Here is a 19,704-nt window from a genome sequence, read left to right on the forward strand (position 1 = left end):
CAAAGGAAGGGATTTATACCAGGAGCCAGAGGAAATGCATTGGTACCAATGACTACTTTGTATCAGTATTCAAAAGAAGGACATGGAGGATAGCAAGATCAGGGAGGGATATGTTGATATTCTAGGGCATATTGATATCAAGTAGGTGGTGATTTTGGGTCTCTTGAAGAACATCAAGGTGGATAAGTCCCCAGGGCCTGATGGGATCTATGCAGGTTATTGAGGGAGGCACAAGATTGCTGAGGTCCTGACAGAGACCTTTCTATTCTCTATAGCCATAGGAAAGGTCTCAGAGTACTGGAGAATAGCCAGTGTTGTTCCTTTATTTAAGAAGGGCAATAAGAATAATCCAGCAAATTATAGGCCAGTGAGCTTTACATCAGTGATAGGGAAATTACCGAAGATCCCTAGGGATAGGGTTTACTCCCATTTGGAAAAGCAGGGATTTATTAGGGATAGTGAGCATGGTTTTGTGCAGGGTAGGGTGTATCTTATGAACCTGGAGTTCTTTTGAGGTGGTGACAAAGATTATCGACAAGGGTAGGGGAGTGAATGTTGTCCACATGGATATTAGCATTCAAAGTCCCTCATGGTAGGTCGATTCAGAAGATAAAGGCACATGGAACCCATGGCGACCTAGCCATAAATGACAGAGGAAAGTGCTGAAGGGGCATTATTTGACTGGAGGTCTGTAACCAGTGGTGTTCCCACAGGGATCAGTGCTTGACCTATTGTTTGTGATACAGATAAATGATATGGACAAAAACATCAGTGGGATGATTAGTAAGTTTGCAGATGACCCAAAATTGGCAGTTGGGGTTAGTAAGGAAGGTTGTTCAGATACAGCAGGATATAGATCAGTTGGAAATATGGGCAGACAAATGGAGTTAAATCCTGACAAGTGTGAGATGTTGCACTTTGGGAGGTCTATGTTATATGACCAATGTGGATGGCAAAAATCATACCCCCATGGATTACCTGTGAAGTTCTTAACTTGGACTAGAGATAATTATATGGGGAAAACAATATTAGCCCGAGATGATACAAAATATTTACATGCTAGTAACAAGTTACCCACCACAAAAAGACTTCAAACCAGAACTTCCTCTCAATCTTCTTCAGTAAAACTATCAATATAGCCACCCATTCTCTTTTCCATCACGTTTATCTAATTCTCCCCTTAAATGCAGCACAATGAAATTAGGGCGAGTAGAAAGGCAAGTATGAAATATTGACAAAACTGAGTAGACTTTATCAGCCCATGACAGTGATGGAATTCAGGCGTTTGATACTAAAGATGCAGGGAAAGCAATACAGAAACCTAAATGAAGAGAAAGCAATGCATAATTTGTATTCTAAAATCTAATAAAAATATTGCAGTTATTAAAGACATGCAGAGGAGTGCAAATACAATCATGGCAGGATAAGATTAAGGAGTATGTATGCATGAATCAGGCATGACCCTTACAGCACCAGACAAGCTTAAAGGTGGTATCATTGCTACTTGTAGGATTCTAAAGAGACTGGATAACGGAGGTCATGATCAGATGTCTAATCTTGTTGAAAGGACAATTATGAAAGGAAATAAATTTAAAACTAATCGGCAGAATAATATTCCAGTGAGTGAGTGGTCAATCTATGGAACCTGTCTCTAGGGAGGTCATAAAAGCAATTAGTATTGATTAATTGAAAATGAAACAAGATAGAGTTCTTTTAGAAAATAGCTTTTTGTAATGTACGAGGTAATCTGAGGACATGGCATGGGATAATTGCCTTTTGCTTGGGAGGAGGAAGTGACTGATTACAATTTTCTCTGCCAGTAGGGTTCTTCACATCATGTCTATTATAAACTAAAGAAGGGGATTGGCTAGTGTTGTCACTGCTAACCATGCTGTTAACTGGGCTGCAGACATTAGCAAAAGACCATCTATTTTTACAAACCAGGAATACTTAAAGCTAGCTTGCACTTAATTAAAAGAAGGGCATTGTAGCCAGCATGGCAGCTGGGAGTCCTTTGGCTGAAGCTGACCTAGTTGATAAAGAGAAGGCAACCAATTTTCCCTGATACTGCACCAGATACATTTCTGAACAAGCTCAAATGCAGATGGTTCATCCCAGAGCCACCAAGGGCGGGGAGGAACTCCAATGTACACAGTGAAAAGGTAATGGCAGTGGTCATTGCCAAGAATACAACCCTTAGGAATGAGATGCAGGGACAGAGCAACTTTAATGACTTCACATGTCATGAATGTTTCTTCAAAATGCCATATTCTATGAGCAGCATCATTAATTTCAAATATTGCTCCAAACATCACATCTCTATCAAGCTGAACTTATTCCCAACATTCCATATCAGTCTCACAGAATTAGCACTATTGTCTGCTCATTAAAGCTTGCATACATGGAATAAGTATTCAACCATAACAGCTTTGTTATCCAAATGCATTGGACAACACTGAAGGGATGTTTTCCTCCGTCTTGCAGAAAATGTGGACAATGAGAGGAAATGACCAGCAGGGGGAAGAAGTGCACTTGCATGCTCTAACCTCCAAAAAGGTGTGGTGACTTTTTTGAAAACTTAACCAGTGTCAGAGCTGAAAACATTGAATATGACAGTAATCTAAGATCAAATTGTCTTTCAGCACAACTCTTCCCGTGCAAGAGCTGCAAATGAAACAAACAAGTAAATCTTACTTTCAATCTTCAACTGACATCTGCTTTATTTTGCACTTCCCCCTAGCCAGACACGGAATATTTAGGACAGACTGCAAAAGAAAAACAAGAATGGAAGTAAAAGGAAAGGACATCCATACTTAATTCTACAGTCAGCGTTCACTATCTCCATCATCTCAAGGGGATTTGCGTTTTTTTTTAAAAACAAACTATCAGTTCATGTCCCGCTTCATGATACAACTTACAGCAAGGGACCCAATGCTAAATTATGTCGTGGAAGGTGATGAAAAGCCTGAAATGAAGGTAGTGACCATCTTCCAGGGTTCTGAAGAAACCTGGAATTAAGGTCACACAGGAGTCTCCAGAATCTGCCCATGTTCCCCTGTACAAATTCTTTTGTATCCCTTGTATCGCACATTTACAAATTAAAAATTTGCTCATTTACAGAACGTGGGAGTCACTAGCAGCACCAGAATTTAGTGCCCATCCCCAAATGCTCTCAAGTGGTGGAGATCCTCCTCCTCAAATTGTGGAGGATGTGCACCCACTGTACCAGTTGGTAAGGAATTCTAAGATTTTCTCTGGGAACAGAGCTTATGATACTCTTTCAATCCAGAATAATGCACAATGGCAGATGGAGATGGTGATATTCCCATGTGCATGCTGCCTTCTAGCAGGTAGAGGGCACAACTTTGGCAAGTGCTTTCAAAAATGCTGAGGCAATTTGTTGTAGTGGATTTTATAATTGACACATTAGGCTGATGTTGTAGGTAACAGGTATGCCAGAAATCAAATGCCCTGCTTTGTCCGAGATATTGAGATTAGAGTGCTACAGCTATGCTCATCTGAATTGAGTAGGCAGTACTTCTTTACACTTCTTACTTGTACTGAGCCAAAATCTTTCTAAGCACATGGGAGATGCAAGCATCACTCGTGACTTTTCAGCACAAGCCTGAATGTGGTTCAGGACTGTTGCATGCAAGTATACATAAGCTTCATTATGAGCAGCTGTGAATCAAGGTGAACACTGCGCAATGGTCAGTATATATCCACAGTTCCAATGTTATGATTGATGAAATGTCATTGTTAGAGCAGAAGATAGTTGGGCCAAAGTTATTGCCCTGAGAAAGACTCATTCTGGTTGAAGATGGTATCTATTTCATACTTTCATGTTCTGGGGCTTAAATGGCTGAATTACCCACCAATTCTACACTCCTTTAGGTAAAAGGTACAATTCCAGCAGGCTGGAGTATCTTCTCGATTTCCATCAACTTTAGTTTTACTATAACAACATATTGCATACTCAAAGGCTGCCTTGATATTCCAACCTGTTACTCTCTTCTGCTCTAATCAAGCCTTTTGTCCATGTCTGTACCAAGGCTGTAATGTGGTCTGGTTAGGGAGTTCATCATTGGTTAATTTCATTTGTTGACATCATCATTGACTCCTTTCCATCAGTCTCCTCATTTTAGAGAACAAACTGATGGGGTGATAATTGGTCAGGTTGGATTTTTTTCCCTGCATTTTGTAGACTGTGCATAACCCTCAAATTTATTTATTTACAGTGACAGTGTAGGGATATTTTGTTTTAGAAAGGAACTTAGTGTTGTCTAAGATGGTATAACAGAGTCATAGAATCAGAGAATACTCTGTTGATCTATCTTGCTCATGCTCCAGGACTAACCCAAGGATGATGAAGATGGCCTTTGCTTGATTCACCTGTGGTGAATGCTCCCATTTTAAGCATGGCAGCAGATATTCATTAGGAGGACTGCAACCACCAGGTTGGGTGAATTTTGCCATGTTGAAACCTAGAGCTAGTGCCCAGATTGATATATGATTTTGTTTTTAAATTCTTTTTATGGCTTCTTATAGTTTTAAGAATATAAAACAACCTGGTGGCTATTTCAAACAAGCAGTTAAAAGTCAAGCACATTGTGGTTCTACAGTCACTGACTGAGGACAGCAGGAAGCCATGCACCAAAATGCATTTATAAACCAGATGGACTTTTAAATGACAATTCACTTGCTTCACATATACATATTGGTCCTCTGATCATACATTTTGGTTTTAGATTTACTTAAATTATTTGAATTTTAATTCACCTAGTAACATGAAGGGATTTGAATTCCCATCTCCAAATTATTAGCCCAAGCATCAGGATTTCTAGTCCAGCAAAATAACCAATTGCTACATGAACTTGATCAAAAGGTAAGGGGCAGTGGGAAGCTGGAAGGAGGAATATACTGTGGATAAAGAGGTTTGTAAGCCAATGAATCAGTCATTTACAGTGAGTAACTTCCTCTAGGTTTTACTGATCACAACCTAAATAAGAACAGATTAGATATACTTTGATAAGTTAAACTATTCACTTTTTGACTGCACTATCCCGAGCATTATCCCATAAGACATAGGCCACTTTTATAAATGTGTTTTACTGTCACAGTATCTGACCCACTTGTTGTCTCTAGCAGGAAACTGAAGTTGTGCTCCTTGCACCGTCATTTTACTGGTAGCACTTGTACATGAATTCACCCTTTGTGTTCTTAGAAGTTAAACCATACTATTACCATTATTAATTAATAAGCACAAAAAAATTTAATCAGTTCATTTCTGAGGAGTGATACTTCCAGCGAGTGCTGACTCTACCAATTCCGTTACCGGTCGACAGAATTTAATACTATCCTTTTATGTTATTGGATAGATAAACAAACTGTGGCTGCAATTTCCCAACCAGTGTCATCTCTTAGCAGGAATGCCCAATTGAAAACTCAGCCAACAAAATAAACCATTGTGACTTCAGAACAATTTTTTTTTCCATACTAATAATGGCAATGCAATTATTTTGTACTGAAGCTACTACTACATCTGCTCAACCTGGAAGCTAGCCATTTCTATCCAGTTCAGCCCATTAATGGGTACTTACTGTTGCTCAAATATAACCCATAATGCTTCAAATATATGTCGTAGCATCTAGACAAATGCTCAATTACTAACACAAGCACACAACATAATATCACTCTTTTTGAACATAGACAATAAACAACATGCCAAAATAATATTAATGAATAGCCCTGATGAATCACTTCAAAGTTGTGCATTTGATACAATAATGCAATTGGCACTGCCTGCAAAAGGAAAACTTATGGCAAATTTGAGTTTACTTAAAAACTTCTGAAAAATGCTAAACATAATTGTTCTTTCATCAGTATGAAATTTAATGAAACTATTTCAAACTATATAAAACAAAACTTGCAGTGCTCCACAATAATTCATTAAACGTGAAGGTAAATTGTACATGATACTGAAAAGCAACAGTTATGCAAGTACAAGGACATCACTGAATCTTAGGGCTATTTCACTTAAAAGTTATTAAGATAATGAATCGTATTATCTTCCCCACATCATCATATTGCCAGATTCTCAATGCTATACAACTCCCTCCTCCACTCTAGCTAACTCAAAAGGAAATCAAAAATTAAGCCAGACACCTTGATCTGATGGTCCAGTATCAATTATGCACTTATCAGAAACCAACAGTTTATCTTCTGAAGTAGTAATAAAATGATAAACTGTGATTTAATCTTGGAGCATGAAAGGGATGCATTTTACATTTAGGACCCCAGTAAGAAGATAAACACAGTACTTAATTATTGCACTAATGTACTGTGTTATTTCTAATAATCTAGGACCAAAACCACAGCTAATTCAAGTTCAGATTGATTTAACTGTTAGCTTACCAATCAATCATATTTTGGCCTAACTGGAAATATTTGATTGAATTAAGCACTACTCACCAATAATTAGCCTCTCATTGATTAAAAAAGTTATACAAAATACATTTTTTTTAAAGAAACTGAGGTAAATTTCCCCAAGAGTAAGAGAAGCTTTCATAACACAGCTTAAAGAAAAAAATTAAATGCTGCATCCCATGAAAATTAGTAAAATTGTGGTCTAATACATTACCTTGAAAATAAATACTGCAAGTACAGCATTTTTCACTGATCAAAAGCTGCACAGAATGACATTCTGTGCCTTGCTTTCTTCTTTTAGAATTAGAAAATAATGCTGCACCAAATTTGGCTCCATTACATTACTATAGTAAAACAAATATCTTCTCTGTTGCTGAGTAAAGCACTCTTGTAGTTTCCAATAATACAGCAATCTACACATGAAAATGCTCTGTAAAAATCAATAGGAGAAACCATTTATCTAATTGAGAGAATTCACTGCACCAACAGTGCAAGTGACCTGAAACTGGTTCATTTAAAAACAAATTTAATTGGCAAAATTTAGAAGCAGAGAAATTGCAGGATTTAAGAGCCCCAATAAGGTAAAAGAATTTTTTCCCCCTTCAGACCAAAAAAATACTGGTGCTTAAAAATACACAGTGGCAGTATGAAGGTTCTGCTTACATTGTGCTGTACACTGAGCTCCAAGTCTAAGATACTGCATCCTGAGGAGAACCGAGTGCAAAACATTGTACAAAACACCATAGCTATATTAGCACATACAAAGGAATTTGTCAATGTGTAGTTAAAGAGGTAATACTTAAATATTTACCTGTCAGAGTAGTACCAACTATTATCATGATTGATAAATATTTAAAGATGATCTGGATGTTAGCAAATATACAAATATGATTTGTATAGGATTGCATGCATTCTGTATTTATACTCCCCCTGTAGTTATACTCCCCCAGGGTGATTACAGTCAACTTGTGAGGAAAAAAAAGTCACTTGCAGCAATGCCTTGATAAGCACAACATAGCCAGCTATGATTAGTTGCTGGTCTACAATTGGGAATGCTTATAAGTTACTTACGATGGAACTTTCAAAATCCCAATGACCTTATTATTCTCCATTTACAATTCTAGAGTCATAAATTTCCAAACACTCCATCTTTCACTCATCCTTTCTCACAAGCAAACATGATTACTCTCTCCCATTTCAATCATTCCCACTGGTATGCTACCAACACCCCATCTGCACCATATTAAATTCCTGGAACACCAACTTGAATGTAAATAGTACACAATTGGATTTGCATCCCATGGTCCACCTTCTGGGCAGCTCAACCAAACTCTTGCTGCTTGTACTTTTGCTGACCTGCATTGACCCCAAGCAGAGAGATGTATGCCAAAAGTCTCTGTAGTTGGAGGATTGGATCCAGCATCACAGAGTTAAAAACATGCTCCATAATTGGTTTCATTTTGGATATTCGAACTAGTACAAGTCGATTTTATATATTGGCTTTCCACCACTGTTCTATTTAAACAAACCAGGGTTATGTGTATAACAAAGTAAACAAACTTACAGTATGCCTATTCTTCTGGAGTGCAATGACCAGGGGAATGAGTTAATTTAGTATGCCAAACATAACTTGACCCTTGATAACCTTACACAGACAGATATTACAGGTAGAGGTGCTCCCCGGGACATGGCGAGGTTCTGTTTCTGTGAACTGTTCACAAGTTGGAAATGCAGCCAGGAACCAAGTTCCCAGGTGGCAGAAGATGCCCGCAGCAACTGTCAAATTCATCCTGTCAGTCTCCTGAATGCCCGGATGTACGGACTGTATACTAGTCGGGCATTTGTGACGTGGGGAGGACCTGTAATTCCATGAACTAACAGTCCCAGTGGAGAACTCTGTTTATCACAAGTAAATCAGAATTTAATGCATGAAAAAAATATTCACAGGCAATGTACCTGAGAAATGTACCATGTGAGCACCACACCCAGAAGTCAATTTAGGAATAAGCTAATAAGCTCCATTGCACATATAAAATAGGCAGACACAATTATTAAATACTGATCAAGAAAAAAAGAGAAATAGGCAAATGGGTGCAAGGGAAACTAGGCTGCATTGGAGGGAGGAAAGTTTTGAGTGGAGTCTTCCCAAAGCTTATACTCAAATGATTCCTGTTCCACAAAGTGGTGTTATTAATTTATACCCCATCCGCCGCTAGCTCACAGTGGCTAGAGTATACCACAGCAAGATGCACTGCAGATACTTGCACAAGCTACTCCGTCAGCATCTCCCACGAACTCTGTCAAAGACAAGAACATCAGGCACTGGAAACAACTATCTGCAGGTTCCCCTTCAAGTTCCACGCCATCCTAATTTGGAAATATACAAGTCATATCTTCATCATCCGTGGGTATAATTTTGGAACTTCCTACTCAAAATTGTAGAAGTACTTTCATCAGAAGGACTTGTGATTCAAGAAAGAAACCAACCACCATCTTTACATGGGCAATCAGGGATAGGCTGTGAATTCTGCCAGCAAAGGCCAGATCCCTCCAAAAATGAATAAGTTAAAAAAAAACAATACAGAGGAAGTTGTGGATACAATACTTTTAAATAAACCAGGGTAATAAGACAAAGAACACAGGCTCAAATTAGTGAAGATTAACATTAAGAACACATACCGGAATTGTAGTTATTCAAGAAACAATCACTTTTGGAAATGGGAAGATGGCAGTGCTACAATTCTAGAAGGACAGCAGCATATTGGTACTCTTAAAAGTTGAAGCTCCTACCAGGAAAAGCCTTGTAGGAGCATTTATCAGTGAGCTAAGCACGTATTTCCCAGGTCTCCAACATAATGGGTGGAAAAGAATGTACCTAAATTCACAAAATGCATCTGCCAAGAAAATACCAACCCTCACAAGGACAGGACAAATTCCATCAAGCCATTAATGTGCATAAGCCTACCCTCAACCTGGAAAGTGACATTAGTGCTGTGAACTGGTGCAGATTCACCTATAGCCTGCTCATGATGCTCAGCAGACTCCTATCCAGGACTCATTTCAGTCTTCAATAAGATGGATTACAAGAGTGATGGCCCTTAGCATCAAGGCACCATTTGGCCATGTGAAGCAGTAAAGTTCACTGGTAAAACTGAATTCATCAAGTTATATAGTCGGACAGCACAGAAGCAGGCTTGAGCCCACCACATCCATGCTGATCAAGTTCTTTTCTATACTAATCTCATTTACCAATACTTGTTCTGTTGCACTGGTAAATTCAAGAACTAGTCCAGATACTACTAAAGTACGAGAATAACTGCCTCCACCACTTATTCAGGCAATACATTCCGGATTTCCAAACTGTGTGGAAGAAGTTATTCCTCAAATCCCCTCTAAACCCCTACCCTAAACTTATACCCTCTAGTTTTTGACACCTCTGCTATCTACTCTATCTATGCTTTTACAATCCATCAGGTTTGCCTTCAGCTTCCTCCACTCCAAAGATAACAAATCCAGTTTAGCTGGTCTCTCCGCATAACTGAAACGCTCCATTCAAACCAATACCCTGGTAAATCTTCTCTGCACACTCTCCAATGCAATCATGACCTTCCTATAGTGTAGTGTATTGCACTGCACACCAGCTGTGGCCAAAACAACATTTTACCATAACCTGTCTGCACTTGTAACCCATATCCCTGCTAATGATGGCAAGTATCCCATATGCCTTCTTCATCACCTTATCTACTGTGCTGCCACCTTCAGGAACTGCAGAAATCTCCTCTGTTCCTCAAATACTACCCAAGGCCCCACCACTTACTACACATGTCCTATCCTTATTCATCCTCCCAAAGTGCATCACCCTGAACTTATTATCCTATCTGCCATTGCTCTGCTAATCTTAACAAGGTGACTGGTGTCATTCTATAGCCTTTGACTAGCTTTCTCACTATCAACAACGCTACCAATTTTCATGTCATCTACAAACTTAATAATTGTACCTTCTCCATTCATATCCAAATCATTGATGGGTTCACTGTGGCACACGACTGGTCACAAGCTTCCAATCACAAAAACAACCTTCTACAATCACCCTTTGCCTCCTTTTACCAAAACAGTTTTGGATCCAATTTGCTAATTTACCCTGAATTCCATGGGCTCAGTCACATGGGACATTATCAACACCCTTACTGAAGTCCATTTAGACTGCATCAACGGCATTGACTTTTGTAAGAAAATGAAGGAAAATTGGTCAGACACAATCTCCCCAACAAATCCATGCTGACTATACTTTATTAATCCCTACTTTTCCAAGTGCCAGTTAATCCCATCCCTTAAAATTGTTTTTAATAAACCACTTGTCCAGTTACATTTCCCACTACTGCCCCTTCTCTAGTAAGGCCATGTCTGTACTGCCTCAAAGCACTCTCCTGGACACACACAAGAATTCCATACCCTCTACACATTTCACATTGAAGCAATCCCAGTTAATATTGGGGAAGTTGAAGTCCCTTATTACTACATCCCTATTACTCTTAGATCTCTCTGCAATTTGTCTACATATCTGCTGACTGTTAGGAAGCCTATAATACACCCACAGCAATGTGATCACCCAACTTTGTTCCTAAGCTCTACTCATATGCCTTACTCAGACTCCTTGCAGTCCTTCCATGTGCCTTATTATGCCACATCTGCCCTGCCTACTGAACTGACTCAGTTTTCCTGGGGTACTTGACTTCACCTTCTGCCAAACCCAGTCCCATTCCACTGCCAAATTAGTTTAAACCCTTCCCAATAGCAGCAGCAAACCTCCCTGCAAGGATGTTGGGCCCGTTCCAGTTCAGGTACATTCCATTCTGACTTGTACAGGTTCCACCTTCCTCAGAAATGGTCCCAGTGATCCAGAAATCCAAAGCTCTCCTTCCTATACCATTCCTTCAGCCACACATTCATCCAACCCATCTTCCTATTCCTATACTCATTATCAAGAGGCACTGGAGATATTCAAGGGGTCCTGTATTTCATCTGTGACCTAGGTCCTCAAGTTCACATTGCAGGGCTTAACTTTTTTTTTTAAAAAACTTACATCATTACTAGCAACATGGACCCTGAATTCTGGCTTTTCATCTGTCCCCTTTAGAATGCCCTGCAACTGTTCTATGGTATCCTTGAACTTGGCATCAAGAAGACAACACACCATCCTGGACTCACATTTCCAGCCACAGAAATAGCTGTCTATTCCCCTCACTATCAAGTCTGGTACTACAACAGGCCCTTCCTGGGTTACAAATGCCTGACTTATGGACACTTGTATGTACCATATTTGTATGTACAAATATTATTAAATTCAAATAAGATCATGGAAAAAAAACCTGTTTACATGTAACCTCCCCACAGTAATTAGACATCATTGTCTCTTAAGAACACAGGCTGCCAGTTTCACTGCAGAAGGCCACTTAAGAAAGTTGCTTCGGAAATTGACAAATAATCACTTCTGTTGATACTGGCGATAGACAATTAACATCCACTGATACTTTAAGCCCATCAAAACCAGCCATTAAGCGTGGGATATCTTGATTCTGTAACACTAACTAGGCAGGGGAAGATAAATGTTCCTGTTAACTGGACCTCATCAACATCATTTATTACAATACTGTGGAGGCATGGTTACCACATCAGGTGATTTTGTGAATTTTCCAACAAGGACATCAGTGAAAACAGAACCCAGTTTGTAACCTGGGAACGGCCTGTATTGCATGGTACCGTAATCTTGGTTCTGACTGGACTTCTCCCAAGTACATTCACCCCTAGCATTTGCAACAAATGATTTTGGAACAAGGTGCACTCTGAGGTTTCCCTGACTTCCTCCTTTCCTCTGCCTGGTGGTGACCCATTCCTTCATTCATTGCCTTTCCTTAAGCTGTGGCATGACCAACTCTAAAACAGACTATTCATGCAAATTTCAGCCTTGTGTACTGCTTCCAGTCAGCACTCGAGTTCTAAAACCCAGCACTCAAGTTGGCCAAGTGGAGGCATCTCCATCGACGTAATCATCCGGACAGCAAGGAACATCTCGGAATTCCCACATGATGCAAACTGTACAAATCACTGACTAAGCCCCTTAAAATGTAATCCTGCATGTCCTCACACTTTATAATGAACTATAAAAATGTCACACTGTTGCAAAAATTCCACAGAACCTCTTCTCTGAGGCCCTCTAAGACTTTTGCACTCTAAGGATCCAGTGTGACAAACCATGCTCTAGTTTTTGGGAGAGCAAAAACCTCCCTTTTTATGTCTTCCTTATTAATTCAATGTTAATTGAGAGCAAAATCTCTTCACTGGCTGAAGTAACACATGGCATATAGGAGAGTGGTTGTGCTGGTGAAAAGTCAATTATCTTGGCCTCAGGGCATCAGTGCAATGGAATTCCAGAATAGTACCCCAATATCACCTACAATATTATTGTAGTGTCATTAAGACACAAAACAATAATTCAGCTCATTGAAACCATTTGGCTCCATGAAGAGCAATCCAATCAGTACCATTCACCCATTCTTATAGTAGTCCTGCCAGTTTTCTTCCCTAATGTGCCTCTCCAAACTCCTTTTGAAATCCCTGCTTCCACTACCTCAATGGCAGCAAGTACCAGGTCATTACCTCTCATGGCATAAATAAGTTTTTCTTCACATCCCCTCTGTATCTCTTGCCCCAAACCTTAAATCTGTGTCCCCTAGTCTTTGTACCATTAGATGATGGAAACAGTTTTTCCCTTGTTTACCTTATCTAGACTTGGCATAATCTTGTGCACCTTTATCAACATTCCCTTCAACCTCCTTTATTTTGATAAGCTCTACCTTCTCCAACCTAATCTTGCAGCAAAACTCCCCCATCTCTGGAACCATACTGATAAACTCTGAAAGACATACACATCCTTCCTGATGTGTGCTGACCAGAACTAGATACAATATTCTGGTTGTTGTATAACCTCAGTTTTATAATTGTTCAGTATAACTTCCATGCTTGTGTAAACAATACCTAATTTTAGGAAGTTCAAAATTTCATGTGGTTTGTTAACCACTTTCTCACTATGTCCTACCACCTTCAACCAGCCATGCACAATGAACCACAGGTCACTCTGTTCTTGCACACTCTTTAAACCTACCCTATCACCTATTTTGCTTCTCCCATCCCTTCTGTCAAACTGCATCACTTCATATTTCTGTTTTGAATTTCCTTTGCCACTTGTATGCCCATTCAGCTAACCCATTTCTGTAGAACGATATCATAGTCACTGTTTGTCACGCCAACCTTGGTGGCATACACACATTTTGGAAACTTTGCTCTTTATTCCAATATCCAAGTCATTTACATACATCAAGAAAAGCACTCTCTCAGCACTGATCCTTGAGGGATCAGCTCCACCCACCAGCCTCCAGTCTGAAAATAGCCATTTATCATGAATAACTTTTCTATGCCATAAGCCAAATTTTTTAATCCAAGCTGACATTAACCGTCCTAGTTAATGAGCACCATTTTATTAACTACTCTTTTGTGTAATACTCTATCAAATGCTTTTCTCAAAATCCACATAGACATCCTCAGTTCCTTTCCCCTCATCACCCTTCTGCTAATTTACCAAAAAATTCAATTAGGTTAGTCATACATGATCTTCAACAAATCCTTGCTGGTTCTCCACAATCAATTCAAACTTCTCCAAGTACTTAATTTTTTTCCCTGGTTATCTTTCTGAAAGCTTACCTGCCATTAAATGTTAATTTGACCAACCTGTTGGTAGGAGAAATATTCTTACATCCATTCCTCAAAGGCATCAAACTTGCCACTTTCCAACCTCCAAAATCTCGTCCATGTCTAAGACAGATTGCAAGACCATGGCAACCATTTCCAGTATCTTCACCCACACTTCTCTTACCAACTTGCATGCAAGCCATCTGGACCAGTCGGCTTATCTGCTAAGCATAGCTAGCCTTTCCAGTACAACCTGCTCATCAATTTTCAGCCTATTCACTATCACTACTATTGCCAGCCTCTTCCTTAGCATCCTCATACATTTCAGCTTTGCCTTTTACCTCTAAGCATACATCACCTTATTTGTCCCAAGTTGGTCTCTGACTTCCTGCTTACTCTTCATATGCTGGTAAAATTGGAATATTATTGTCACATGTACTGAGCTACAATGAAAAACTTAGTTTTGCAAGCCATCCTTCCAGATCAGTTCAAAACAAAAACTTACCAAGGCTTCTTCAATTATACCTCCCAAAGATTTGAATTCTACCACTTCAAAGAAAGTCAGCAGATGCTGGGAAACATGAAGGCCTATATGCTTCTGTTTAAGTCACAAGGCATCTTGACCTAAAAATGTGCTTTTATTGTCAATGGGGCTAAATATTAACATTCCCTACTCGTCTCACCTTCAATTGTTGTGCAGTGGGAGTGTCTTCCACACAGTCTGCACAACAATTCAAGGTGAGACTACCTTTGCAAGGGAATTTAAGATTGGGATACATTTAAATGACCTTGACACCAACACCTATGTCCCACACATGAATGAATAAACACACTAAAGAGCCTTCTTTATCTGACAGAGCTTGTGATAGATTACCACTAGACCACAAGCTGTGGTTATGCACACATTTACCACATTAGAAGATCTCAACCTTTGCTCAGCTGCACACATCAAGGAATAAGAACTTTTAATCTACTAGTACCCTGCCCAGATATTAGACAACTACATACAAATATATTTTTATTCTTTATAAAGATATTTTTGTCAGTCCTGTCTCTTACATCAGTAAGATGACTTGAGAATGCAATCATTTATAATGGAAACAAGTGTACAAGTGTTAAATGGTTACAAAAATGTCTTATTTTTAATAATGAAAATTCAGGTCATACACAAATCACCATCAAAATCAAAAACAAAGATGTGTCAGTTTTGTAAGGGAATATGCATTTAGAAGATTGACCCCAAGATCTCACTCCTGCTTTACAATGTCAACTGGTGAGAGACAAGCTCCATCTCCAAGTACACAGTTTGTTCCAAATCATTTCTAGATGATCATCTAGAATTTCAGAACTTGCTCTCTTAGGAAACCATCTTGCAACTCACCAGATGACCTTACGCATGTACATTTACTGAATTAAGATCCCGATGGGCTACTAAACAGCAAATAAATCCGGATGGGAGAATAAAACTGAATGTTAAAATTGACTACTCATCAAGAAAATGTGAGCATATAACCAATAAAAGTTACCATTTTAAATTAACTCTTGGAAGATGTGCTTCCCTCATTCACAAGTTCAAGGCAGGCTGATGAAAGTTATTCAGGTATGTGCCAAATAATGCTCCTTAAACAACCATCCTGCAGCTCCAGCAGCAATAGAGAAAAAAACTCCCTCCCAACTTGTAGCGAATCACATGGTAACCGCTCAGTCCATTATCACAACAGTATACAGTGATAAGGAATTCTTTACATGGAGGATCTCAGCCTGGTTCTCCATGATAAACTTCACCGGGCCACTTACCTCAGATAAAACATGGACTAGGCAATGGCTTTGCTTAATAGTCAACTACTCAAGTAGATTGTTTGATGATCATAATGCAGTCTAAAAGCATAACCTGCTGAACAACTATTAAACTAAATTTAAAAAAGACATCTCTTTACCATGACATGACTAACTTGCATTAATATTGCATAAGGAGGCATACTGCACGAGGCCACAGAGGGATCTGAGCCCATAGAGGTAGATTGGGAGCCTATGGAGATTACCCTGTGTCGATTTGATGCACAAGGGATAGAGTACTGGTAGAACAGTTCTGAAATACTCAGGTTTTTGAAGATGGAAGACCATTCAGGGATACACAGAAATAAATCTAGGCCAAACATAGCAATGGTATAGATGACAGTTTACTAGAAATCTCATTAGCTTCTAGAAGCCAATAAATAGCACACCATGCTTTGAGTATCGATGTCTGCCTACCCTCAGTTAGCAGTATTTGGGTGCTGTGTGCCAGCCTGTTGTACATAACAATCTGAAATGTAACTGACATTACCCTCAATGGTGGAGTGCAAACAAGTAGGATAACCAGGTGAGTTAGTTATTGCAATATCTACTTTTGCTTGTTTAACAGACCAGAGGATTCAGGAAAATTAGATGTCACAAAGAAAATAAAGTTGGAATTATGATGCATATTAAATAATTCATTCTATAAACAAACATGTTTTTTTATACAACTGGGAAGCATTTCAAATTTAAACTCAAATCAGGAATTGATTAACCCAGGAGAAATGTCCAGAAATACATTATACAAGCAGTTTGACTATTGCAGTTCTCATTCCACAGCAGCTACTGCATCAAACGTACAGCTGGACCCATGAACCTCAGAAAGAGCATGAATTCTGTAGTGTCCAAATTATCTATCCTGGTAGATTTTGTTTCCCCAACCATAAATCTAAGTAAAAGTACAGGCTTAGATACATCCTTATGTAATGCCTGCTTTCTCTCATCTGTGATCTCAGCCATCCTATCCATGTGCAACCTGAAAATGCACAGATTAAAAAAACTGTATACATTTCAACGAAGGAGACTGTTCAATTTATACCTGCATCAGTGCTAGCTCTACCTCAAAACTACTTATGATGTCACTTCTTGACACTTTCTCTGTGGCCTTTCTCCAGGGTTTTTAAATATAGTTTCCCATCAAATGCCATGTTTAAATTTCAACATCAGTTGCTTTGTCTGTTCCATTTTCTGAGGGACGTTTGTGTGAAAACACTTCAAATTTCTCAATTTAATAATATCTTTATGTCCTTCGTAACCAATTTACAATGTAATATAAATAATGTTTAACAATATCCCAGGTATAATATTCCATTAACATTTTTCCTTTGGCAAACAGAAATTTAGTTTTGCAGTTCTGCCCAGATGGCCAGATTACTCTGGTATTTGGTGAGCAAATGCAGCTCTTATGTGCCTCCTTTCTATATGCAATATCCTTTCTATAATGGAGTGCCTAATTGTTCATCTGGCCTGTTAAAATACACTAGATTGCCTGTCAAAGAGGTAATAAAGCAAGAAATGCGAAAGAGTCTAATAATTACTGTTTTTGTCCAATTATGGTCAAGCACGTTAAAAATCCTACTGCATGCATAACAGTTGAAATGAACCCTGAAGAAACAAAAATATGATGCAAGTGGTAAAGGATTATTTTTCAGTTTTGAACTCACTCGAATTCGAACAGTAGCTGAACCTTTGCTGAACCTGTCAACGATACCAATCGGGTAGCTCGTTTGTGCTGTTAAGTGGGCTAGCAACTCGAAACTCCAACACACTCGTGTTTTATGAGAGTTTGCGAAGACATCGAAAAACTTTGGACGATGACTATGATTAAATCTTAAACCCATTTTCTTGAGATACAAAAAAACCTCCTTGAATATTTTGATCAAAACTGCATTACATGCAAAGAAATAAATGAAAAATGAACTATGCTTGATATTGTATCTGTACGCAGTACAAGTTTGGTGATGGTTTGCCCTAGTTCACTCATTAAACTCCGTTTAGATGTCCTCAAAACAATTGCAGAATTGGACATTTATAGGTTTTACAGCAGTTTGCAAACTGAAGACTGAACACTGCAGCTAAAAATAGTGCTTCTTTGTTTTCTGTGTATAAAGGAAGCAGATACATTCAACGCTCCAGTGTTCCAGCAAAAAAAATACTGAAAACATGGAAGGGAACCTTCTTGCAATCAAGCCATTCGAAATCACTCCCCCCCCCCCCCCCCCCGGGTCGGTACGTTAGTAAAACATTCCCAGCCAATGAAAGGGAGGGAAAAGCACGAGTTTGTTCCAGCCGAGGTTATTAGCAACCGTGCAAAGGCAAGAAAACTCTTCAAAACATACAAAATCTTAACAAGAGTTCAGTTGGCCAGTTCTGGAAGCGAATGTTACAATACATTTGCCATTCTTGACTGGCAAATGTTTTGCTGCTACCGGGCTACAAGGAAATTATGTGTTTTGAAACGTCTTTTAAAATGAGATAAGGGTGGTGGGAAGGGGGAGGGGCGATGTATAATTTATCAAAATGGAAGAATATAAATTAAATGCAAAATTAGCCAAGTACTTGGTAGCAGCCTAAGAAGAAGAAGAAAACTCTGTCGACTGTGCATTGCTTATTGCAAATGTTCATAAGGAACCGTACAGTGCAGCTCCTCAACTGTTATCTGCTATAAGAATGTGAACACAAACTCAGCAGACTACGGATTATTCAGCGAGTTTTACCTTGGAATCGGAAGACCAGTGTTGTCGTCGGACTGAAGGTGGGAGGACGGGGTGGGGGAAGAGAGAGAGATTAAAAATAAAACAACACGTCGGAAGCCTCGTCAGACTGTCCCTCTGGGTGTCCAGCAGCCGAGCCCGCGCTGCCTGTGAATGTCCAGTTGAGGCTCGAGCCTCTATTGTCCGGCTCCCGCGCTCCACGGCCGGTGTCCGGTCGGGCCACTGATCCTACTTTCAGGTGAAGGCAGTGTAGCTGAGGAAGGTCAACTCCTGGGCAATGCGACAGTCTCCACACTCAGTCTCCTGCCGCTCTGTGTATTTACAGCCCCGTTTCTATCCTGGCTTGGTGCCGCACGTTTATCTCTCTCCCTCTGACAGCTCCATCTGGTTTTCCGCATGCATTTGAATGAAGTGCAAAGTGTAGTGCCAGTAACATGCGCAAAGGCATTGAAAAGGGGCGTGTGTTTTGCAATTAACTCTCCCTGGGTCCCGATACGCTCATTACGTCAGTCGCTGCCGCCCATTTTTGGCAGGTAAGAAGTCTATTTATGTTTTAATATGCACACTCTGCGGTGAAACCTCAAGATCGTCATAGCGTACTATAACTATTGCCAGGATAATGTGTTTTGATGAGGAAAGCAAAATTAATGTCGATTAATTGCCACACCCGTAGAATCCAGGGTTGGAGTGTATATTCTAACGTCCATACCCGACTGGTCCCCTGTTAGAGTGAGTTGAAGGGCGATGAGGCTTTTGCTTATCCAACAAGGGGAGTTGCTGACACACAGGATTGGTTCATTCTTGACAGCAAAATCCGTGTCCATCCAGTTTGCTCTTCCAGACACGTAGATTTACACCTTTTGCCTCCACAGATGCCGCTTGACCCGCTGAGTTCTTTCACTGCTCTGTTTTTTGATCCAAGATCCACGTCCATCCAGTGAGCCCTTGCAGAAGGTTGACCCACTGCCTTGTTCTTTTGAAC

The 19,704-nt window shown here is 39.6% G+C and overlaps 1 protein-coding gene across 2 annotated transcripts in view; it reads right to left on the bottom strand.

Annotated features, from left to right (window-relative positions):
• The window catches only part of pde4ba (phosphodiesterase 4B, cAMP-specific a), a 416,670-nt gene extending 397,471 nt beyond the window's left edge, over positions 1-19,199 (bottom strand). For both annotated transcript variants that reach the window (XM_052011515.1, XM_052011516.1), the window contains exon 1: positions 18,726-19,199. The gene's annotated coding sequence lies outside the window, so the exon portion shown is untranslated. The remainder of the gene's footprint in view (positions 1-18,725) is intronic.
• Positions 19,200-19,704: the final 505 nt, after the last annotated feature.

Source organism: Pristis pectinata, chromosome 3 (genome assembly GCF_009764475.1).
Source record: "Pristis pectinata isolate sPriPec2 chromosome 3, sPriPec2.1.pri, whole genome shotgun sequence".
NCBI classification, from domain to species: Eukaryota; Metazoa; Chordata; class Chondrichthyes; order Rhinopristiformes; family Pristidae; genus Pristis; species Pristis pectinata.